We start from the raw sequence: 8139 nt of genomic DNA on the forward strand, positions 1-8139 counted from the left end.
ATGGGTTACTTTAAGGATGAGGTAAGATCAATCCTTCTTTCACTATCTTAAAAATTATTGGCAAAAGTGATGGCATCGATGAAACATGGGAGGGATTAAAAGACTAACTCTGTTCCTAAAAGTTGGTGTCCAGAATGATCTCCTGCATACTTTCTTTAAATACAGATATCTGAGAACCATCCCTACCTTATCCAGCTTCAGGTGATTCAAATGCAGTGATTCAAGGACCACATTTTGAAAAATATCGGTCTAATCAACAGTGAGTATAATAATAAATTAAAAAAAAAACACACACACCGTACATATGGGATGTCCTCAAGCCTGTAGGTAAAGATAAATGATTCAAGACAGAATTTTTCGAGAGTTAGATGTTCAGAAATTTCAAGGAGTTGACACACTATGAACGGAAATAAACTGGAGAGGGAACAAAGTGGAGACGGATGTCAATGATGACATGACAGCATATAGACGCGACCATTTACTGAACTGTGACTATGCACTAGGCACTATGAAATGGCATCACATATAGATATATCATTAAATCTTACAGTTCTGAGAGGTATCTCAAAATGAAGGACTGAGTAAAACTAGTTAGCAGTTGCAATCAACAGAGTAAATGTAGATTAGGAACTTTAAAAGAGAAAAAAAAAAGGTGAATCAAAGACATTGATAATCTGAATCTATAACCATGTCAATATCCTATGTATTCATTTTCAGATATTGGAATACAAACCATGTAAATACTAGCATTCATGTGCATTCAAGTTTAGAATTAAGCCAGGCATTAACCATGGGGGTGAAATGTTAAAAAAATAACTATAAAAAAAAAAAAAACAAAAAAAACCCAACATGAGCAGGGTGAACTGGTTCTCCAAATATAGACTCTCAGGAGTGAAAGGAGTAGCATTTACCCAGCCAAGTTTCCCTTTGCAGAACTCCCAGTACAGAGTAACCACCGTGGCAACGTTGACATTGCCGTTTATTGCAGCCAGCGGAGGGGAGGGTGGAGCCCTTTTTCGGACAATGAAAATGCTTCACAGAGTTTGGTGAGAACAACACGAGCTCACTTCCCAAAAGATCTCAAAGTTCAACAAGACTATAAGTCCTGAAAACATGTTACTGACTCTAGTATTTATTTTAAAACCAAAGTTACACGTGGCATCCTTTCCTAAAGCTGAACTATGTAACTTCTGTAATTATAAGTTAACTGAAGATAGATTCGGAGGGCGCAAAGTGTCGGTTACGCGAGATGAATGAATTCTAGAGATCTGCAGATAGAAGTAAAGCATAGTACCTGTGGTCAACAATGCATTGTGTAGTTAAAAATTCACTAAGAGGAAAAACGTTACGTAAAGTGTTCTTATCACACACACACATACTGCTACTACCACTAAATAGTAATAATAAAGAAGGAGGAGGAAGTTTTTGGAAGCGATAAATATGTTTATGGCATAGATTGTGATGATGGTTTCATGGATGTACACTTATCACCAAACTCATCAAATGGCTGTACATTAAATACATATAGCAAACAAGAAAAAACTCAGCTAATTGGGGGAGGGGGCTGTGATTTACAATTTGCAAGATATTCTGAAAAATTCCTGGATTGCCGGCTCTGGAGAAGTGATAAGGCCAGCACAGTAAACCTCAGTCCTAGCTGTACCGCCAACGGGGCCAAGCTCATCTGATCTTTTTGCCTTTACTTCCCGGTCTGTCCGTGCAATGAGAGGCTAGAACAGCTTGATCCCTAAGGTTCCGTGCAACTCCAGCATTCCATGCTTGTGATAATTAATTAATTTGTTCATTTGGGGTGTAGTTTCCAAAAAGAGTTAGGTTGCGAGCCATCGTGACTTACCTTCCTGAAGAATAATAGCAAAGCCTTCAAGCTAATTAAAAAAAATTTTTTTAATGTTTATTAATGAGAGAGAGAGAGACAGACAGAGTGTGAGTTGGGGGAGAGGCAGAGAGAGAGAGGGAGACACAGAATCCAAAGCAGGCTCCAGGCTCTGAGCTGTCAGCACAGAGCCGGATGATGCAGGGCTCGAACCCATGAACCGTGAGATCATGACCTGAGCCGAAGTCAGACGCTTAACAGACTGAGCCACCCAGGCGCCCCTGCCTTCAAGCTAATTTTTAAGTAGTGGTCAAGGGGATATTGAGAAACATGGTGGAGAGCCTGTGGCTTCTGTGTTGATACCATTCTATAGGATAAAAGGACAGGTGGGCAGGAAGCTGCTGTTATAATCCATGCTTTGACCAGGTTGATTCAGCAGAGGTGGTGAGAAATAATTATAGTATTTTGAAACTTTGGCCTGAGGTATTGGCCTATGGAATGAATGTGGGTTGTGAGAAGAAAGAGAAGTGAAAAACTTCTGTAGTTTTTGATCTTAACAACGGGAAGGATGGAGGTGACATTTATTGGTGGAGAACTCCATGTGAGAAGCTGGGTTGGGGTAAGAACAGTTTAGTTCTGTGCATCTTCAACTGAAATAACTGCTAAACATCCAAATTGCACTGTTGGGTAGGTAATTGAATATCTAAATGTGGAGTTCAAGGGAAATGTTTGTGCTGGTGACGTAAATTTGGGAGTGATTGTCTTCACATCAAGGGTGTGTAAGCCAAGACTGGACGCCATCTTCTGGGGAGAGAGTGTAGCTAGAGAGGGCCGGTCCAAGGATCATGTTTTGTATCAGTGTTCAAAGGTTGGGGAGATGAGAAAGGGGTAGAAAACAGTGTGAGAAGAGTGGCCACTGGAAAAGGGAGTCAAAGGAAGAAATAATTTCAAAGAGCAGGGAGTGCCTTAGGCAGGTCAAATGCTGTTAACTTGGTACAGACTGGAAGAAATCTCACAAGGGAAAAACCCACTAGAAATGGGAGCTATTTTATCTACCTCATCGTCCAGGTTATCCTTTGTACCCTGGGACAGCAAGCGTAGAAAAAAGGAAACCTTCTTAATTTGATGTATTCACACGGAAACATATGCGTTTGCATAAAAAAAAAAATTACCACCTGCTTCTAAATTTAGTCTGTGAGGGTACCGTGTAGTAACTTCTTCCAAGAAGAGACTTTTGTCCTCTGTTTTCAGTGATTTGATGGGTGGATGCAGCTCTCCAAAGAGCCTGCTTTCCAACTGGTAGAAGGCATTGTAGAAAGATATTTGTTTTAACCTCTGAGTAAGAAAAAAACTTTCTCTCTCGTTCTTACTCATCATTTCAATGTATTCCTGGATTTCCTTGTAAATAGGATACACGAAATGAATGAATGAGCTCTAATGGAGTGTCTGTGGATTAATGGATACATTCTATCCTCAGTTTGGCACAGCTCTCTGTGGCATGCCCAGGGCACCTCAGGCACCCTCTGCAGCCAGCACACGTGACACTGAGGTCTGTTATTTAGAACACCTTTTATCTGTCACCCTCCTTTCAGCTCTGTCTAGCCTCATCAGGTGTTTGCCAGGTGTTCTGTGAGGCCACCTGTATTTTTATACTTCCCTGACTGTGGGCAGGAAACAGCTCTGAGAGCCACCCCAAAACTCTGGTTATGGGTCTGGTCTCCTCACTTGTCCATTTGCTTTGTAGGGGTCAAACAAAATTCTTCCCATTTGGGTCATCCCTCTAGTCCCTCCTCTCTTTGATCCTTTTTGCCTGTGGATTTGAGAACCACATATATGAGCATGATATTTTCCCAAATTCTGGGGAAGAGTGATCTTCTTGGTGGCTTCGGGGAGAAGAGGCCCCTTTACTGGCTTGTGATCTTTGGAAGAATGGATCATTTACTAATTTTATTACGTTTAAAACTTTTTTAAATTTATTTTTGAGAGAGAGAGAGAAAGTATAAGTGGGGATGGGGGGGGGGGGGGGGTGGCAGAGAGAAAGAGAGAGGGAGACACAAAATCTGAAGCAGGCTCCAGGGTCTGAGCTGTCAGCACAGAGCCCGAGGCGGGGCTCGAACTCATGGACCATGAGATCATGACCTGAGCCGAAGTCGGACACTTAACCGATTGAGTCACCCAGCCGCCCCACTAACTTTATTATTAAACTTAGCTTCTCTACAATGCAGATTATACAACCAGTTTTGCTAATTATCTGAGTTGTCAAGTCACTGGATGTTTAAAATGTTGGTTCTCAATTATGCAGATTGTATTTGTATAGGCACAAACCACGGGAGTAACCTGGTAAAACACGCTTCCTGCTATGTTAAGCTGTGTATTGTTTACCTGACGTTCCCTAGAAACATCTGCTTATCATAACATAATTCAGCATTTCGTTCTGTTTCCACAGTCACCTTAAATGCCACATAATGACAATACATTGAATGTTTCCTTTTCCCCTTATTTATCAAATTAAGTATTCATTTATAACAATAAAAACAAAATAATGCTTTGTCTTTACTCTCTGAATTTTTCACAACTTGAATTCCACAACATGAAACATGAATTACTGGTACAAAAAAAGAAGAAAAGAAAAAAAAGAAAAAGAAATACACTGCCAAAGAATTTCTACCGTAAATGTTTTATATTTTTTGCTGTCCTTCATTTAGTGTTATTATTAAAAGAATATGGCTTACTTCCCAGTGACATTTCTAGTTTAATGAGGGATCCTGGGAATATCAGTTCTAGGTGAAGACAAGAAGCATAAAAAACAAGACACGTGAATTTTCCCGAGGATACAAATACAGCGGGTGATGGGTATGAAGGAGGGTACTTGTGATGAATGCCAAGTATGTGGAAGTGTTGAATCACCATACTGTATACCTGGAAACAAGTATCACACTGTATGTTGACTAACTAGGATTTAAATAAAAACTAAAAACAAACAAGCAAATACAAATACAAAATCTGGTCAGTTTGGAAGGCAAAGAGAGCACAGAAGGATGTTTGTAAAGGAAGCCATCAGTACCCTGCATTTTAGGGGTGGGGGAGCTAAGACATAGCACGTGGCAGGATTATATCATGGGTCAAACTCTGAGTGAATTTGACTTCTCTGTAGTTGGTAGATATGCTCTGAACATAATTCTTCTAACACTCCAACTTTTTTTTTTTTTAAAACATCAACTTTTTACTTGGAATAGTTTTAGGTGTACAGGAAGTTGGAAAGATAGAACAGAAGGTTCCTGTGGAGCCTCTACTCAGTTTCCCCAGGTGCTAACATCTTACAAAACCGTGGTACCTCTGTGATGATTAATAACTTAATCTTATTATATTACTATTAACTACAGACTTCTTTTGGATTTCACCAGGCTTTTCAGTAATGTTCTTTTTTCTTTCCCCGGATCTGATCCAAGATACCGAATTGTGTCTAAAACTCCAACTTTTGAGGAAAATTGGGACCAGAGTTAGAGCTATAAAGACCTCAGACCTAATGGACAGTGGCCGAGATTTAGAATCAGGAATAGTAAATAGAAATAACACAGATGGAAGCCTGGGAAAAACCTTGACTTCAAGGATATAACTATCATTATGTTTTATTTCAAGCCATTTATATTGGTGATGTTACTGTCAGGTCATCTGGTATTTTCCTTTATTATCAGAACTTAATGAGGGTTCTTTTAAGTCGAAATGTTGAAACAGCTATTTGCTAGGATACACTCCTGGATTTAACTGAAGAATAGTATCTCAGAGATGTAGCAGTATCATCTAAAGGAATATGTGTATATAATACTCTGAGATATAATCATCTTTTTTACATAGGTAGTACTTTGTGTATTTCATTTCCTTCCAATTTATCTATTCTCCTTTCACCTCTAGCTATAGTAAGCATCGCGATGTTCCTTTTGATTCATTCATTCACCCCCAATAGATATTGGGAACATCTCTGTGCTAAGCGCTGAACTGAGCTATATAGACCTCTTGGTCCTTTAAGTGAACCCAGATCAGGGTCGCCTGGGTGGCTCAGTCGGTTAAGCATCTGACTTTGACTCAGGTCATGATCTCACAATTTGTGAGTTCGAGGCCCGTGTCAGGCTCTGTGCTGACAGCTCGGAGCCTGGAGCCTGCTTCGGGTTCCGTGTCTCCTCTTCTCTCTGCCCCTCCCATGCTCATGCTCTGGCTCTCTCTGGCTCTCAATAATAAATAAACATTAAAAAAAAAAAAAAAGGAACGCAGATCAGATAATCAGGCTTTACTGCACAGTGGGCAGTTGCCAATAGAGGTATTTTTAGAGTACTGTGGAAGGAAGCATAGAAGCCATGCATGGGACAGAGGAAAACACATGCAAATGACATGGAAGCGTGACTGGATGTAGGGGAGAGGGCTCGAAATGACAATGGCCTTGGATATCAGTTGAAGGGTCTGAATTAATTGTGGAGAGGATGGGAAACCAATGATCGGATTTTGCTTTGGAAAGATCAGCACAGAGAGTGGATCAGCTAGAGGAAAGAATTTGAGGCAGGGAAACCAGAGGGAGCTTTGGGGGAGTACAGTTTACACAAGAAACCATAACGACCTCCTTGCTCTTCTCTACCTAACACCTAAATCATCATTTTAAGGGCAGATTGAAATGCTACTTCCTCTGTGAAGCCTTTTATTTTTTCTTCCTACTCTTCAGACGTACCTAGTCCCTCCCATTGCTCTTTGTTCCTAACTCAAATTATAATATTCATCATGGAGTGTTGCAAAGATTGTTTTTTGTTTTTTTTTTTACGTCTGTCTTCCTACTACATGAGCTTCTCTGGTTCAGGACCTGTGTCTTATTCACCGTGGCATCTTCAATATTTAGGACAGTGCCTGGCATAGGGTGCCTGCTCAAATGTATTTGATGGGTGAGAGACAGAGTGAATACCTGCCAGTCGCGGATAGAACGCACGAGAAAGTTGGCCTTTCCTCCCAAACTGAACATTCACTATCACCCAAATTAATTTTTGCAAAATTCCATGCACAAACATTTAATTAGCTCAATTGAGGAACCAAGAAAATGAGACTCAATTAAAGGACAAATTGTAAGTCTTTAAGCAATTGATATAGATTAGAATTGCATGGTCATGATTGAGAGAATCAAAATTTGTGAGTTAGTAAGTAAGAAAGAGATGTTTATGGATGCAAACTTGTTGCAGAATACATTACAAAAATGATGTTGCGTGATTTACCTCAACTATATTCTGTGGACAGAAATTTCTTTAGTTCTGAGGGTTATCAGTGGGGGTAAGCAAAATATCTGTTGCTGCTGGGTGCTAATTTTCTGGGAAAGGAACTTGATTTAGCCTTTGTGGATCCCTGTTGCAAAACTATAAACAGTCACTGGAAGTAGGGGTCACAAAAGTAAATGTCATTAGGGGCCAGGCAAGTAGCAGAAATGAACAACGGCGACTGGTGTAATAAACTAGGCTGTCGGAAAGCCTTGTGAACTAGAATCATGCCTGATCCATCTCAAAGTGACAGCCCTTACTCTGATCAGCAGATTGCTAACATGCAGGAAACTTGGGTCAGTTTACTATAATTTTTATATTTTTATGAGAAGCCAAATACTTTAATTTTTACTGGAAAGTGTATTTTTATATTGATAATAAATAATTAAAAAACACAACTGACGCTGTCTGGTTAACAGACTAGGTTGTTTTGGACCTATCTTCCCACCAAGAGCAGCTAGAGAAGCCAGACTAAGTAATACAAAAATTACAAATCTAAAATCATTGCAGAACCAGCCAGGCATGAAGAACTGTGAGGTCAAGATCTAACAGAGTATGAAAGTCCATAGAGGTGCACCTGGTATCTGGGTCTCCTTTTCCCTAAAGGTAATTGGGGATTCTTTCCTTTTTCTTTCTTTTTTTTTTTTTTATGTCTATTTATTTTTGAGAGAGAGAGAGAGAGAATGGGGGAGGGGCAGAGAGAGACACACACACAGAATCCAAAACAGGCTCCAGGCTCTGAGCTGCCAGCACAGAGCCTGATGCGGGGCTCAAACTCACAGACCATGAGATCATGACCTGAGCCAAAGTCGAACGCTTAACCGACTGAGCCACCCACGCACCTCAAGGTAACTGGTGATTCTGAAGTCTGTGGCTGAGATGATACAAACTGAGAAAGCTTTCACAGATTCATGGAGGTGGGAGACCAAAAATTGGAGGTCACAGTTTGCCAAGGAGGAGGATCTTGGTAAACACCTTAGGCAGTCAGTTTGGACCCAGAAAGGCTATACCCAGAAA

At 40.3% G+C, this 8139-nt stretch overlaps 1 long non-coding RNA gene across 1 annotated transcript; it reads left to right on the forward strand.

The window, feature by feature from the left end:
* Positions 1-1112, forward strand: LOC125939469 (uncharacterized). Its single transcript, XR_007463068.1, has 2 exons — positions 1-259; positions 934-1112. It is a non-coding gene; the product is annotated as an uncharacterized LOC125939469 (long non-coding RNA).
* Positions 1113-8139: the final 7027 nt, after the last annotated feature.

Source organism: Panthera uncia (genome assembly GCF_023721935.1).
Source record: "Panthera uncia isolate 11264 chromosome B2 unlocalized genomic scaffold, Puncia_PCG_1.0 HiC_scaffold_25, whole genome shotgun sequence".
Taxonomy (NCBI): Eukaryota; Metazoa; Chordata; class Mammalia; order Carnivora; family Felidae; genus Panthera; species Panthera uncia.